Source organism: Melanerpes formicivorus, unplaced genomic scaffold (genome assembly GCF_026170545.1).
Source record: "Melanerpes formicivorus ecotype bairdi unplaced genomic scaffold, bMelFor1.0.p_v2 SCAF_19, whole genome shotgun sequence".
NCBI classification, from domain to species: Eukaryota; Metazoa; Chordata; class Aves; order Piciformes; family Picidae; genus Melanerpes; species Melanerpes formicivorus.
The window spans coordinates 3,226,060-3,243,809 of record NW_027142371.1 but is presented as its reverse complement, the minus strand read 5'-3'; the positions used below and the strand labels follow the sequence as shown (position 1 = coordinate 3,243,809).

General features: G+C 43.4%; 1 long non-coding RNA gene across 1 annotated transcript in view; it reads right to left on the bottom strand.

Annotated features, from left to right (window-relative positions):
• LOC137447114 (uncharacterized) overlaps positions 1–16,061 on the bottom strand; it is a 31,640-nt gene extending 15,579 nt beyond the window's left edge. The window contains exon 1 of the long non-coding RNA XR_010988786.1: positions 15,789–16,061. This is a non-coding gene — a long non-coding RNA (uncharacterized lncRNA). The remainder of the gene's footprint in view (positions 1–15,788) is intronic.
• Positions 16,062–17,750: the final 1,689 nt, after the last annotated feature.

Below are 17,750 nucleotides of genomic sequence, written 5' to 3'. Positions count from 1 at the left end.
GTCAGCAGAACCAGAGTCAGGAAGCTTGGGCAACCTGAAGATGCTGAAGATGTGGGTTTGAAGCATTTTGGAGAGAAAGATGATAAAATAAAGCATTAGCAGTCTGGAGTGGAAAGACAGGGGCACAGAGGGGTATGCAGACTGGGTCACCCTTGCATCCCTTTTTGTTTTCATGCTGAGCAGTTACATGGAAACAGCAAAATGCCTGAGTCAAGTCAGAGCTATCTTCCAGGAGGCAGTGCCAACATACTGCATCTGGGCACCACCTCCAAAAGCTTCCTTACTCAATGGGACTTTATTACAGTAAGGGCCCCACCTACTGCCAAAAAATATGCAGTGAAACAAACCACACATTTAAGTATCTTTAGTTTCATTAAAACACTTTCATTAACTAACTCCCAACCATTCCATGAGCACACACCAGCTTCACTAAGCACACCTACAATGCACAAGTAAGAAAAGGCCTCCCTGCCTTTTATATTGCTTCAGAGGGTGCACCCATCATGATGACCCACACAAAAAATTACTGTCCCCCCTCCCCTTCTACATCCCAGCCATACTAGGTGAAGTGCTGTCAAGCAGCAAACTAGAAGTGGGTCTCTTGATCCATGTGGTGCAACCAAGCAGTCAGGCCATGGACCAGGAAACATAAGAAGTCATGTCAAGAGGTTTACTTTCTTACTGTGCAAGTACAACCTGCAGTTAAAGGGGGTAGAGCCTGTTTCCACATAGCCCAAAGCTTTGGGTTACTCAGGAGTTTTAAAGAGCACATTTGGAATCCATAATCATATGACAAAATCAAGTGTTGGAAGCAGAAGAACTGGGACCTGAGTAGACAAACAGTTAACCAAATGGAGGAGAATATTTATACTGAAGTAAGGTGTGAGCTGTGGGTCACTCTCAAGGTTTACTTATACCACTGAAGATACTTTTGGGCTGGGGGGTTATTTTAGAAGCTATTAATATTTTCCCCCCAATTAGCACAGCTAAAACAGTCTCAGAGGTGGCTGGCCCTGCAGCCTGACACCTAGAAGCTCTGCTCAGTGGCAGCACTCTACAAAGGTCTTTAATTCACTGCAAGGTGCAAGAGCTCAGCAGGAAACAAGTAAGGAATCTCTGATCCAGAACTGCCCATGCAGCCACCCACACACTACCCTTCTGGAAAGAAAGCAGCAGCTCTCTCTTTCTCAAGACCAAGTAAGGGGAGCATAACAAAATAAGAAGAAACTGTAGTAAGGCAAACATTGAAGATTGTTTCTCTTTAATTACCCTCTCTCAGTATCTTTGCTCATCAGCTGGAACTCCCTGTTGCTTTTTTTAAAGTAAACAAAACAGTGAGGTTTTAATATTGACCCACCTCACTTCTTTGGTCTGACTAATTGCTGAAACTGGCCATAAATTGTCCATTTTGTGACACTCTGAATAGCCTCATTTATTCTGGACGGCACACATCTGGTTTTGTGAGCACGCACACACACGTGCACGCTTACACAAACACAACCCTCTCTCCCGCTGCAGGGACAGCCAGGGATGGGGATGGCCAGTGTAAAATTTCAGCCCCATATTGAGTTTTGGCTGGTGTTGAGGTCCCTGAGGCTGAAGAGAAATAAAGCTCTCAGAAGGGAAACAGCATGTAAACATGGCTCTTATGTTCGCCTGCATGGAAAATGTTCCCTTCAGCGGAGGCTGGTGAATGAATCATGTGAGAAAAGGCCTGCAAGCTGCAGGTTGGGAGCAAGCCTGCCTGCAATGAGGCAGAAGGAAACATTTCAAAATGCACCTGAACTTTCTCTCCTCTGAGCAAACGGAGCCAGGTTCTGGCCAGCCTGTGCCACCATCAAGAGAAGAGCCTAGTCAGACAAGGTGAACACAGTCTGCTGGACCGTGTGATGCCATTTTAGACCATTAGCCCATGTTTAGGGCTTGAAAGAAATCTCCCTTCACAAATACCACAGAGTCATAGAATTGTTTTAGTTGGAGAAGACCTCTAAGATCCTTGAGTCCAACCATTGACCTAACACAACCATTTCCATTAAACCACATCCTAAAGCGTCACATCCACACATTTCTTGAACACCTCTGAGGATGGTGACTCCACCACCTCTCTGGACAGCCTGACTAATCAACCCCAGTTCCCTCAGCTGCTCCTCACCAGATCTGTTCTCCAGACCCTTCACCAGCTTTGTTGTCTTTCTCTGGACAGGCTCCAGCACCTCAATGTCTTTCTTGTAGTGATGGACTCAAAACCGAACCCAGTACTAAGGTGTAGCCTCACCAGGGGCACAATTTCTTTCCTGCTCCCACTGGCCACACTATTGCTGATTAAGGCCAGGATGCTGTTGGCCTTCTTGGCCACCTGAGCACACTTGTGGCTCATGTTCAGATGACTGTCAACCAACACCTCCAGGTCCTTTTTCCCCAGGCAGCTTTCCAGCCACTCTGCCCCAAGTCTGGAGTGCTACAGGAGATGGTTGTGACCTGAGTGCAGGACCCAGCACTTGGTCTTGTTAAACCTCATGCTACTGACCTCAGCCCTTTGATTTAGCCTGGGCAGATCTCTTTGCAGAGCCCTCCTACTCTCAAGCAGATCAACTCTCCTACCCAATCTAGCGTCAACTGCAGACTTCCTGAGGGTGCACACAATTCCCTCATCCAGATCATTGACAAAGATATTAAAGAGAACTGGGCCAAATACTGAGCCCTGGGGAACACCACTAGTGACTGGCAGCCAACTGGATTTAACTCCATTCACCACCACTGGCCATCCAGCCAGTGCTTAGCCCAGCAAATCTTAGCCCATGTAAGCCATAATGAACAATCTTATGAACCTGAGACAAGACTAAATGAAGTAAAGATCCTGTCAGCCAACCTAGCATCTTTTCTTCCTCCCATGAAACTGAGAAACATGCAAGTGTTACTTTCATGATGGTTACTGCTCTAGATGTAACGTTCAATAAGTAGGCTATTTAACTTTAATCAGTGTTTTATCTCAAAGCATATGTCCCAGCATGTTGCTCACTTAACACCTATACTATTTTTTTAAATCAAAGTCTATTATTTTTCATTAACACGCTGATGACAGACATGGAAGAGGGGGAGAAATTCCTCCCCCTGCGTAGCATACACATTCCTGATGAAGGCCAGGATGAGAAGCACTGGTCTGAGGTGATGACCTTGGCTTTCTGGCAGCGTCAGCAGCATAAGCCCATTCTCCACACCTTTCCTCCACACCTTTATCTTCACCTGCCCTTGTCTGGCCCTGCAGAAGATGGCACAAACATCTGGGAACACAAAAACCACTCTCCAGACAAGTGCAAAAATTCACCTTACTCATCGGGCAAGATGCTCAAACACACACATGACCATCCATCAATAAGAAAAGGAGAATTTCTCAAGATCTCTGATAGCATGAAAGGTTCAGGGGGGTTTAAAAGGTTTTGTCTTTGGTTTTCAAGAGGTTTTATTTTTTTCTTCTTTGCTGGTGGGAAAGCTTATGCCTTTAATTCTATAACTATAAACTATATAATATATCAGGGTTTTTTTCTGTCAGGCATGGCAATGGTACTGAATGTATGCAAAGTTTCCACTAAAGGTTTTTGTAACTTAATTTTCCTCTAGAGATTAGAGGAAGCCAGATATTCTGTTTCTTGCTGGAACTTGGCTGGTAGCCATGCTGCGCTCCCTTTCCCTGTCATCCATCCCTGGCCCCCCCCAACCCGCCTCACTGTTAATCAGATGGCTGTATCTTCCCTATATTTTTCCTGTCAAGCTATTAAGGGGATAGAGAAGAGAGAAAGAAGAGAATCAGCTGAGATATAAACCAGCCCAGGTCCCAGAGTGCGTCTCCACCCTCTCAAGGTTGAGCTGGCCGTACTGCTGCGCACACTCCTGTCACAGCAAAGGAGAAGCAAGCTGGGAGTAAAGAGCTGAGGTTTATTTCCCAAATGAAGAGGGGCAGGAAGAAATTCTCCTGGGCAGAACCATCATGAACCTATAAAATGAGGAAAGGGCAGTGTAGAGAGAGCAAAATCACCTAGCCTGGACTAGGCATTGGGGGTATTCCAATCTGTCCACCCCATGCCCCTGCCTGCACAGGGAAAAGTGCAGTGTCGACAGGGAGCTGTATGCTGCTTGAGAGCAGAGGGTTATCACAGCTCCCTAGGTTCTGGCAGCTTCCTTTGGTAGGGAATTCCTGGCACATGCTCAGCAGCAAGTGGAGGTGGTTGGCTGGAGAAAAAGCTTCATGAGGTTTACACAGAACCCCCATGTCCAAGGTAGTCTCAGGGCTGAAAACACTGTTTTTTACCACCTACCTCCCTCCACGCCAGCACAACAGAAAAGCTCAGACAAGCACACCCAGCATCTATGGAGAACTTTGCCTCCCGTTGAAATGTTCCTAGGGGAGCCTTTCTTCACAAGGAAATAAAACAAACTCCCACCTCTGGATATCTTAGGGCTTTGAAAATAGTTGGATCCCAATATTTTTTGGCTGTGTCTACCTCCCATTCTTGCACATATCAGTAAGTGAGGTAAAACCCCTGGCTAACATCACTCCAGCACATTAGAAACAAGAACTCTTGCACGATTTTGGCCTGAGCTTTGTCTTTGTAACCAGCCAGGTAGCAAACTAATCAAGAATACCACAAAAACCATTTCATTTTTCTAGTAATTTGAGAGTTTCTGATTGCATCGAGAGTAGGCCCTGTGCTCCCCACAGCACACTACACAGAGATTGATTTTATTTGAGGCAGGTCCACTCTGCTGCCCAGTGCTCTGGTTTTAACAAGTACTCAGGAGGTTTTTAGGAGACAGTGAGCTCTCAAGCACCTCAGCTGTTTTGGAAAATGAAACCTAGCTATGGAAAAAAAAGAGAGAGAGAGAGAGAGAGAAGGAGAGAAAGACTTAGTTGGGTAATTCCTAAGTTACTTTGAAAACAAAACATTCTTGTACCGAGTAAACATCTGTGGAAAAGCATGATGACATGATGGGTCACTTGACAACTTTTTTCCGAATCCATGTTGAATAGAAAGAGAGGAAAATCAAATTAATTCACCAATATGCAAGTTCCTTACTCAGGCAAAACATTTACCCACTTCAAAAAGACTCCCAGACTACGGAAGAGGCTAAGGACTTTGAATGTGCCTTATTGAAGTATTTGCTCTGGCCAGCTTATTTCTGGGTAAGTTTGAGCTGATTTTTTTTTTGGTCCCTTGAGCTGATTTTTTTTTTTTGTTTTCAGACATGCTAATAAAATAGCAGTTCCTTCTCCTTGGGATTTTTGTTTGCTTCAATATTTGCAAAGGGAAAACAAAAGAAATTTCTGTAAGTACCACTGCTAGAGAATGTTTAATGCATATGCAGCCTATGTTTCTAGTTAAATGTTTGACTGTGAGAAGCCCACATGAAAGCTGGTGAGAAAGAATACAGGAACATGCCTGAAACAGTGAGCACAGCTCCACACTAGGCATGCCAGCAGGAAAAGCACAACCAAGTTCTTATCATGCCCTGCTATATTGCATAGGGAGACAGCTTCCCTCCGTCCAAACACGCCTGCTGGAGCATCCCCCCTCAGCCACGCTGCCCTTGCTGCAACCTTTTGTCTTTCACTCACCTTTCCTTCCTTTATCTCTGTTCTATAACCATTATCTCCATCAGCATAACTCCTTAAGATACACCTAGACATCATTTTGCCAATGAATGCATTTCACACAACATTAGTCATATCATGCTGTGGATAATTTCTATGATATTGCTGTGCCTCTCCTTGGTACACTGTTACAGTTTAATTTGTACATATTCTGCTGCTGATGTAGTGTCACTCAGCTGTAACCAGAGAGAGTGTGATGGCTCTGTATTATTGCAATGCATTTTGTCTTGAGAAGAGAGGAAAAAAAGAGAGACTTTTTCTTAAGAGTAAGCCTGTTGGCTTTCTAGGATGAATTAACTGCAGGGCCTGCAAAGAGCCACAGCCCAACTTCGTCCAAATTCCAGGTTACATCTTGGGCACATTACTTAAATAAGTCTATGAAATATCTGAAGAAAGGCTGAAAGAGTTTGGGTTGTGCAGCCTGGAGAAGAGAAGGCTCCAGGGAGACCTTATAGTGTTTTTTTCAGTGCTTAAAGGGGGCCAATCAGAAAGATGGGGACAGACTTTCTAGAAGGGCCTGTTGTGACAGGATGAGAGGTGGTAGATTGAAACTAAAGGAGGGATATTCAGACTAGAGAGAAGGTGGTGAGATAATGGCCCAGGCTTCCCAGGAAGGTGGTAAATGCCCCACCCCTGGAAACATTCCAGGTCACGTTGTTTAGGGCTCTGAGCAACCTGATCTATTTGAAGATGTTCCTTCTGACTTCAGTAAGGTAGGACTAGATGACCTTTAAAGGACCCTTCCAACCCAAACCAGTTTATGATTCTATGATAAGCTGCAAATTTATGAACACAAAGTTCAGTGTGAAGGTTTCATACCTGCCACAGTTCTGCAGACCCTTTCTAGATACTCATCTTCACCAAACAAGCTAATATCAGCTATCTGCTTCCCTTCCAAACGGTGATATACAGTTTGTGGTCACAGCTTAATGCTATAGATCCATTTTCAGCCCCAGGCATCAGTTTTACATTTAGACGTGCAGAGCAGCGCTGCTAAAGCCTGTCAACAGGTTTAGGTATTCAACAACCAAGAGCAGTTATCTACACAAGGAACCAGCCACACTATTTCCAGTGCTTCTGCTCAGTGATCAAGTTTCCCATATGGAAATGTTTTGCAAAAATAAAGGATTAGTTGGAAAGGCACTGGGCTAACCCTGTTGGGTATCTGCTTTTCTTCTCCTTAGCTCTGCAGCATGGAACGTTACTGCTGGTATTTTGGACAGTGACCATAAGGTCACAAGACCGAGCGAGCGATCAAGACTCCCTCAGGTCTTTGTTTACCCCGGAAGATGAAACAGCTGATAACTTTGTATAATAAACAGGGGTGTTGCTTAAGGCTTTAAAAATACTAATTTGTTTTTAAAGCACCTAAGTTTGCCAAACAAATTTGTACACTGTCTAATAGAATACATTCCTCTGAGTAGTGACTTCTCACTCTTGATTGCAGTCACCCATAGTGGCAAATGGGTTTGGGTTTTTTCCCCTTATTGATCTTAATCTAGGACTTATACAAATATTTCTCACCCTACAGATTTACTCCTCCAAGCTGAGTACATTAAGCAGTCATGACTGGCTTGTTATACAGTGCTATAAGCAGAGATATTTGGCTCTGAAGATAATCTGAGTTGCTGAAGAAGAGTAATTCAGGACCTTAAACCTCCACCATTTCCTTTAAGGAAAAGGGATTTTTTTTCATCTTCTCTGAGGATCAGTCACAATAAAAGTCCTTGGCATACTTAATATTCTTTGCATGCCTTAATCCTGTAGTACAGACAGATGCAAGGAGAAACTATGTTGGCTAAATCTACTTTTATTCCTGCTCAGATGCTCTAAACACACTCATTCACAAAAACTGCCCTGAGAGGAGGGGAAACATGGTGGTCTTCTAAGTCATCCTTTAATCTCTCACATCAAACTGCTCTATCAAACTGATATTTACAAAAAGGATTTAAAGGGGGCAGAAGGATTAACCTCTGTAGCTGCCATACCTGCAGCATCAGCCTGCTCAGAGTTCACTACAGCGCTGTGACATCCTTTACTTGATCCTGTTTCTGTCAGGGCTATATTCACCTTCATCAAATTTAGCTAGATTCCCTTACAGATATGTGCAGACCTGGCCTTTGCAAAATACCTGTTTAAGCTGTTTTTATAATTGAAGGACCTATCTAATGAACTGCAATATTAGTTAAGACCAGAAACATTTTGCTATGAGACAGCAGGTGAGCTAGAACTAAGAGGCTGACATAGAGACTAAGAGGATCATCTCACATGGTTAAAAGGTATAGACAGTAACTCCGCAGATTATGCTGGTTTCAGATCTCAACCTAAAATATTAGAACATATGAGTTGTTCTGGAATGCAGGAGTTTGACACTGTGAAGAGAATTACCCGACATTATCCTCCTCTACATTGTACCATTTTACCTGTGTAAATTTAAAAAGCCTCAAATTCCATCTATAAGGAGATGACTGAAAGAAAAACAGTTTGTGAAGATGTAAATAATTAATCCACTTCAGACTAGAAAGCTGATTCAGGTCATAAGGTTATTTGTTCTACTCTTACAGGAGTCTGTTATGTTAGCTCTTCCACACACCTGGAGCACATATCCTTGACACATTAGTACACATGTGCCTTCTCTAAACAATTGTGGCATCTCAGACACAAAGTCAGTGACCCTCCTGCTGCCTACAGACTCCCAGGTAAGTCTCCTGCTGTGCTTGAAGTGGAGCCCAAGAAACAGTCAGATAGTAGAACAGTGAAGGTTTCTCCTCAATTCCCACAACATCCTTCCACTCAAGAAGAAACCCAGGCCATGCTGAAATGATGGTGTTAAAATGTCCATAAGAACCTGGCCTGTGTAGAAGCTTTTATCATGCTTTGCTCCTGCGAATCAATCCTTTCAATTAAAGAAGCTGGGGGATATAATGATGTTTTCATTTGCAATTACAGCTTTGAATTAGGATCAATAGAGGTAGCAACAGCCCCATCATACCAACAGGCCTGAGAAGTTCAGAGATTTTCAGAGAACACCTTTCTGAAACAAACCCATCCCTTTTCAATTAAAAATACAGTCAAATATCATAGGAAAAAGACTTGGACCTTAACACCAGGGAAAGACTCAAGGAATCTCACTATTTGGGCTTTGGTTTAGTCTTTTCAGACATCAAACCACCAAGGTCATCTTCTCTGTGGTTTGCCCCCCTTACAGACTTTCCACGGTCACATCTGGAATAAAGTGGATAGGCACCAGGCCAGGTCAGAGCTGACTTTCATAGCATCATAGAATCAAGAAGGTTGGAAAAGACCTCAGAGATCATCCAACCTATCACCCAACACCTCCTGACAACTAAACCATGGCTTCAAGTGCCACAGCCAATCCTTTTTTGAAAACCTCCAGGGATGGTGACTCCACCACCTCCCTGGGCAGCACATTCCAATGGCTAACAACTCTGGGAAGAACTTTCTCCTCACCACCATCCTAAACTTCCCCTGGCTCAGCTCGAGACTCTGTCCTCTTGTTCTAGTTCTGGTTGCCTGGAAGAAGAGACCAACCCCCACCCGGCTACAACCTCACTTCAGGTAGTTGTAGAGAGCAAGGTGGTCTCCCCTGAGCCTCCTCTTCTCCAGGCTAAACAACCCCAGCTCCCTCAGCCTCTCCTCATAGGGCTTGTGCTCGAGACCTCTCACCAGCCTTGTTGCCCTTCTCTGGGCAAGTTCAAGTCACAGAGAAGAAAATATGCATCCATCTAGTTAATAACCTGTATTTCTGGCTCCTCATTGGCTCTAAAATTGTGCTGAATGTGAAGTTTGTGCCACGAACAAGTTTTGTTTGCATTTTTGGATCAACTCTTCCAAGTAAGGATACCGTGTACCAAAATATACGGTGTTTTCAGCTTGTACCAACTGTGACTAACAAAAACAAAAGCCATGACTGCATGGAAATGTTAATACCATTTTCTATGAATTGGGGCTGTTTGCCCTATTTTTAAGCAAACTCTCAAAAAAAATATTTTTAACAAAACTCAGGAGCCTGTGTCAGATTAAATCTTTTCTGAGAATGAAAGGGCAACCTTATTTCTTGAGTTTCACATTTCATAGCATGTTTCTGAGTTGTTGTACAAGTTGGGGTAATATCTGCTATGATTTATAGAGGAACAGTGCTGTAAGAGTCCTCCCTTCTAATTAGAACTGGTTATGAGGTACATCACTCATAGCAGACTGAAATTTACTTCCATCTCAAACATGAGGGGTTTTTTTTTGCCTGTTTATTACTATAAATTTGCCACAGAAATGCTGATAAAAAGATTACAGAAAATATTATTAACCTAATCCCTTCCCAGCTGGATCTCCTTCTTTTAATACAGACCTATTTTGAGCTGTTGTTTACACGTTGCAATGTGTCAAACACTAAACACTCTCTCTTATGGAGAGCTGTGCAACAACAGCCTTTCCTAGTCCATGTGGCCCATTAGGCAGAAAGGCTCACTTTGACAGAAAGTACCAAAGAACCTATAAATCCAATGATCCCCTCCACTTCCACAAGCAGTGTATGCAAGGACTTCACATGTATAGGAGACGTTTCATCTGAATGCAAACCATGCTAAAATTTGTCCTGAAGAGCATCTGCACTTTAAACATACATCCCATAACTCTAAGAAGAAAAATGTCTGCCATCTATTTGGGCTGATTTCAAATGCATATCTATTTTAAATTATCTGTATACCCCAAGGTGTGCATTTTGTACAACAGAATGATAACCATTAGCATTCCAACTCCATCTAATCCACAGATGGCCATGATTTATTGGCTAGCCGTGCACAGTGCACTGCCCCTCCTGAAATTCATCCTGTAATTTTAATTCCTGTTGTTGCTGTTGCTGCTCCTCTCTGGATGCAGGGCTTGCCATGAAGATACCATGGGCTTACCCTATAAACATAATTGATGCTATTGATGATAATGATTTAGGATATCATCCATCTCCAGTACAGTTTGCCATTATGAGGCTTGTTCTTGCAGGTATCTGATTTGTATCATAGACGAGTTGGCTTGATTGCTGTTTTGCCATAGAGTAATAGTTTTCTGGTTTCCACTGAGATACTGAGTCTCCCTTGATCACTCAGGTGATCAGTCAACACACAAGTTAATTATGGGTGAAGGGGTGTCTGAAGCCCAAAGATCAAAAGATATGCACAAGGTCTTCTCCAAGCCATTATTCACCTTCTGAAGAGCGAGGCAGTCAGTTCAGATTCTCATCTCCTGCTCTGTCCCTAAACAAAGTGATATAACAGTAGGATACCTGAATTGGAGCAGCTAAATAAACATAAAAAGAAAATCCTGATTTCTTTAAAAGAGGTTAAGAACAGGAAAGAAAAGAAATCAAACCAAAACTGGTGTTCAGGAGGAGACTTGATGGGGTGCTTGGTGCCATGGGTTAGTTGTTTAGGTGGGTTGGATTGGTTGATGGGTTGGACACGATGATCTTGAAGGTCTCTTCCAACTTGTTTTTATCATTATTATTATTATTATTATTATTATTATTATTATTAAATCCTTGTGGTCATGACTGGGAACTCAGGAGAACTCTAATTTACTTACTTGAAAAGAAAAGGAAAAATAAACAACACAACAAACCCACAAACAAACAAAAAATACCCCACCAAAAACCCAAACACATTAAAGAGTCAAGGCTAGCTGTTTAAAGGTACACAACCTGACAGTTTACCACAAGGCTTTCACTCACTTTCCTGGTAAAATATCTTAGGTTTTAACTGGCATTGCCAGGAAATGTTTTGAAATCTTTCCATCATCTTTACTGCCAGAAATTAGAAGCTACAAAACCATTAGAAGCCCTCCCAAAATGTAAAGGAAAAGCAGTTCTTCCTGAAACTTTTCTTCCAATTTTCATCCACCCTCAGAGCTCAAGTGTATGCACTAACATTACCAGCTGGTAATTAAAATCACTCCCCTGAAACACCTCCTTTGGCCCACATCCTGCTCTCCTCTGGGCAACAGGCATCACAGCATCACAGCCTCCTTCCTGCTCCAAGACCCTGTGAGCTAAATAAAACTTGTTGGACAAGTCTGTTGAACAGACAGGACCTACAGCAGTCAAGAGGCTGTGGTGTCATGCTGCAGTACAGGGTTATTCTTTTTGTGGATAGAGAAAACAAACCTCCCCAGCAATAATGGGCTGGGCTCATTGGAGGCTTGGATATCAGCTCAATATCTGCACCACCAAGCTATGCCTGTATTCATCCTCCAAAAGTGGCTTCTCCATCTCTGAATGGTGTTGCATTGCCCAGTTGCATCTCTAAAGGAAATATAACTGGGCAACGTGCCTTAAAGGTTTATTTCCTAAAACACTCATTACTACTCCTCCCAAAGTCACCCTGCCTTTATTTTTTAAGGCTAAAGGAACTGACTCACTGAGTTGCAGATCTGAAGAGATACTACATAAGGTCAAATGTTCAAGGGACTCTGGTGTAAGCACAACTCAGCACACACAACCCACACATACTTTCTTCCATATGCAAATAAATGCTACAGATGCACACCCCGCTTGCACGTATCTGTGCATGCCAAAGGGATTTACACATGTTAATACTTGGAAAGCAAAGTGAGAATGTATATAAATGGCATGCACGAAGCACATGCATCCATGTGCATATCCCTCTGGAGGCATCGCTACTTGGATGTAATCCTAAGCGGAAAAGCAGTTAAAAAACTGATATGTCACCCTCTCTCCAAAACCTAACGATTACAGTCTGTTAATTACACCACATCTGTTGGAACCTTCAGCAAAGTTGTGGCCTGGATCTACTATTTGTAAGAGCAACAGAAATTACACATAAAGGTCTTAAAGTCACACTTCTGCGAAAAGTGGCAGCAGAAGCAGACTGTGCCACGTTATCCCTGTCCTGCAGCATCCCCACACAAGCACTGTGTCTTGTTTCAAAGCAGCTACAATAATCTTCTCTAAACTTTACTCTCTGCAGATGGAGAGAAAGCAGTGAGGGAACATAAAAACTTACATACAGGAAGGAAAAGAACATTAGAAGAAGTTTAAAATGTCATGTACAGTTAGTCCCAGAGTACTCTGAAATCCTGTGGGCCATGTACTGCCACTGGTTTTAGCCACATCTCCCGCAGCCTGGTATTCCCTGATAGCTTCTGAATTCCCAACAAATAGGGCCATGGCAGAGTCTGCTAGGGAGAGGGTCATCTTAGCACAGCTGTTCCTTGAATTCAGGCTCTCATGGTGGCATCTCTACTCCCAGTGTGAAAACCACATGGATTCACCAAATCCCTATGCTTTTTAAGGCACTTTAATGCTGGGATGAAGCCACAGAGCTGCTGATCTGCTCATGTGTTGGGCAGCAGCACTCCATCCTGTCTTTCACAGAGCTCTGAACCACAGAGATGCTTTCTCCCCACCTCTCACACACTGCAAGCACTACCTGGCCTTACTATTGCTATGGTTTCTCCAATATCACAATTCAGCTTTCAAGCAAAATAATAGATTATATTTTAATTTCTTTTTTGCCCCCCAACACCTGGCCCAGAAACCAAGGCAAGGTCTGAAAGTCAAGCTGATTCCTTCTTCCTTGGCTTTCTCAAACCAGTAACGAATAATTCCCCAGAACAAACAGCAATTGTCTGGCGTAAACTGGAGCAGAATTGCCACCTTCTTTTGTGTACAGAAACAAGAGCCTTTGAGTCTCCTTATTATTACTATGGGACCTGAGCAGTAATGTTCCTTTTAAACTGCTTTGGCCAGCCCACTTACTTGCCAGAAAGCAAATAATCACTCAGGCTGAAGTTTATGAAGCTTCTGGGATTCACAAACGTGTTTCGTGAATTTCTGGCAGTGGGCCCAATGTTCACAAATAATGTGATGCCAGCAATCAGAGCAAGTCAAAACCTGACACTTTTATTCATAAATCAGGAGATGTTTTCTTTTTACTGCTTGAGCAGATCTGTTCCCAAGCACGACTGGATTTGAACCACCAACCTGGAGGTGAAAGGACCTTTATTTAATGTATTTGTTTAGATTTATATGAAGTATAAAAAAGTGTCTATGCAGGGCTCTAGCCACCTTTGCCATATATTAAAAAAAAACAGGCCAGTTCACACAGACAAAAATAAACTCAGCAACTTCCACAAGCCAAAGGAGGCACAAAAAAATCCTCTTGGCCAGAGGCATCAAATCTTTCTATATAAACTGAAAACTTCTGCATACACTATTTCTCTCTTCTCCAGAGCCTGGGACATGAGGAGACATGTCCCTCAGGTCAGCAAATTGGACTCTTCGAGGCTGTAGTGGAAAGCAGGCATTCAGTCATCCTCATGCCAAGGAGATCTATCAAGTTCTCTGCTTTAAAGTGAGAGAACTTCAGCCAAAATGCCTCTGTGGCTTGCAGCTGCAGCGATATCACTTGGGAGACAGAGCAATCTATTAAGCAAAGAGGATCCAAGATCCAAGACCTTATGCCAAGAATCTATTTTAGCCTCCCCCGCAAGCCTGCAGACACAGTGTAGGTCCTGGAGCACCAGAGCTAAGTGCTGATGGTGAAAACTCCCACTCATCACCCCACACACATGGACAGCACTCTGCAAATCCACATCCCACCACTGCCCAGTGTTCCCCTCCTCAAGCTGCATGTGCACCCCTGTCTGTCCCCAGGCCCAGAAAGGTGTTCCTTATGCTCTTGCATTAGAGTAGTTACATAGAACTAGTTCCTCCTTCTGTGGCCAGGAAATAGCCAATTTATGACCAAAAACTGGAGAGGGAAGAGAAAAGCAAGCTATTGACTTCAAAGCATAAAACAAAGCAAATGGCTATTAGGATTTTCTGCTGCAAGGTGGAACAGTCCTGCAGGCCAAGTTCTGTCAGATTATATAAGATGTTTAATTACAGCTTTGTCTCTTAGAGACAATCCCAGTTCTGCTATAGGAAGATCCCTTCCAAGACAAACAAACAAACAAACAAAATAACAGAGAATCAGCTCTTTGCTCTTTAGAGTGCTGCAGAAAATAAGTGCCCATAAAAAAGGATGCAAGAGATGGCCATTCTCTGACATGCTGAAGGTTGTATTTTCCAAACCCTCTATGCAAACATGAAGCACCATTTTTTTTCACTAGAGGCGAACAAGGTTAGGGAAGGTTTCCATCCAAAACACTGAGCTGAGGTTTTGCTTAGGCAAGAAGTGCCAGTAGGAGACAGGCTAAGCCAAGATCAGTGATCCCTGTCCCATCCATCCGCCCCGCTGCTCTGCAAGGCATGCATCACCTCAACAGCTGTATGGAAGGCCTGCATGCAGGAAAATTAACTCTGTCCCTGGCCTTTCTGATCTGGATATGGAGCAAGATCCATTGCAACCAGGCACGTAGAGCACAGGCAGATAAACTTCCTCCTCTTCAAGCATCTAAAAAGCAGCCTGACCAGATTTTTCTCCTGGACAGCTCAGCATTTAAACAGGCCGATTAATCAAAAGCACCTCCCAATTGAAATTACATCCTGCTTGCCTTCTGACACTTACCACTTCAATAACATCTTTTATAGCTCCATTGTTGCAGTATGAAGCCCTAAGGAGAACTGGCTCCTACAACACATTGCCATTACCTTTTAGCCAAGGTTGAATGTAGCTGCAAATCTCTCCACACAAAGCAGCAGAGATCTATAAAATGCATAACTTCCCTGGCACCAAAAGGCGATTCTTTTAGCAGGTCCACTTCTTCCCTGGGATTCTGATGAAGTGTGTCCTGCTGTGTTATGAAATACACCATCTTTTTGTGTGATACATAGATAATGTCTTTGTTTAAGGCAGCTGATCTTTCATCATGTCACTTTTCTGTTGGATTTCTTTTCTGTTCACTGGAAGAATATTACCGTGACAGCTTTATAGGGAAGGCTCTGCTATGTGACCTGCAGTGTCAGAGACAGGATCAGATGCTCCCCAAAACATAATCTGGACAGCTTGATGCAAAGAAAAGCAAGATGGAGCAGATAAAGAACCAGGTAAAGCAATTCAGTAATATTCCCATCTAAGGTCCATCCCAAAACAGAAGCCTTCTACAAAAACCTGAGAATTAAACTGTTGTTTGCTGTCTGATGTTCATTATTCCATTCATACACACTTACCAGTGCTAGCATGAGAGCTCAAGAACGCTGGGATGCCACCGGCATGTCCATTTCACTCGGAAGAGGCAATGTGGTTACAAACCACAGCCCAATCTCTCCAACTGGAGCATGTCCTCTCTCATAACAGTCACTGTTTTAACTTCTTCTAGATCCTTCAGAAACTAAGCAGGAATGTGTGGTAAATCCAATTGCTTGGTAGAGTAGGTGCTAGCATAGCACTCCAGATACAAGGATTCCATTTTCTGCTTTGTTGTGAGCTTCTGTAAACACATAGCAAGATGAAGTCCCGCAAGATACTTGCTCCGATAGCTCGCCACTGCTGCAGTCAGTGTGGGGAACTGGTTCAGCAAAGATCTAAAAAGAGCTGGGTGGTAAAGAGAGACTTCCCTCTTTTGGCAGGAGAGAACTGTTGGAGCGGCTCAGGCACCTTGTGCAACCTGCCCTTTGGGCACCTTCATTGAAAGCGGTGATGTGCCTAATCCCTAACTATGCATCTTTGTTTCCTGCAGTAGTGCTCCCTACACAGCTCAGCATCTGCTCACGTCGCCACTTGAGCTGGGCTGTACACCCAGCTCATATCTAGCCCTGCTTGGACTCCACAAAACAGGCTTTCACCTACCAAAATCCTTTCAAGGACCTGCAGGTGAGTGCCAAGCATTCCTAAGTAGGCCATGCTCCTCCAAAAGCAGGCTGCCTCAGCCTTCTTTCAGGCTAAACTATCCCAGGTAGCTGCCCCTGTTGCTTCACTGCATTACTCAGCACATCCTGCACTCTGCAGAAGAACCACTCTCAGCCATAGGGCTTCAGATAAACATCTCTTTTATCCCAGAGGGGGATATCTACCTGCTTTTCTTGGAGATGCTCTCCACTTCTCTTGTCAAAGCCCAACTACTACACAGAATGAGTTGAAGTTTCATTGAGTGAATGGGCTGATGAAATACCACTATTTTAACCATCATCTCATGACCACAATGCTCACTCAGGGATTTCTGCTACTGCCCTATAAGCTGTTTTCTGGAAATCATATAATGTGAAGGTTGGGAGCCATTCTTAAGAATGATGTCACAACTTCTGTACATTTCTGCTTGAGTAAAGGCAGCTTGTCTTGGATTTCTTTGGTAAACCTCCAAAAGGAAGGATGGGTAAAAGCTTCCATTTAGGACAATCTAGAAAAGTCAGAACTTTTTTTTTTTCCTGGAAGAAACTTTGACCTCTAAGTTCCCTGTCCTCAAATCAGGCAACCTGAATAGCTGACTGAAGTCCCAAACCCTGGATAAAGTTAGGGCTTGTAGTGCCAAAGTCATCACTCACCTGTGACTCAGTTGGTATCTGCTCATGTTTTCTGAGCTCAGTGGCTTGAACAAGTCCTGCCTTTCACCCATAAGGACACTTAAAGGGGGAGTATCTGCCAAGCATGTTGACCCAGTCCAGAGGCCAAACCAACACTCTGACAGTAAGCAGATCAGGTTCAAGTCCAAAGTCAAGGTCCAAGTCCACTTGACAGGGGGTGAATTTGTGACTCCCACCCTACACTTCACTCCCTCCTCTGCAAAACACACAACAACACTTCCAGGACTGCTTTCCAGAAAAGACATCCTAAAGGTTATTCAGGTAAAGACGACTATGCAAGCAGCTAAGGCAGGGAGACAGGGATGTTAGAAGCTTCCTCTCCACATCCTGCAGCAGAGGGAACTTGCCAGGCTTGCTTAGGTCTTCAGATTCATTACAGCAGGCAGGAAAAGATGGCTCAATATACACACAGAGCTTATCCTGCTGATCAATAAGCTTCCTTCCTTCCCCATAGCCAAACCACTTATAATATTAGCAGCGTTATTTAAGATCTGTGGAAATTTTGTCTGATCCAAGCAAACCAGAAATATCTTGACCTAGATAGTAAGAATAAAGCAACGCTGAGTAAACTTCAGGATTGCCACTTCATCTATCATGGCACTTGACATTTTA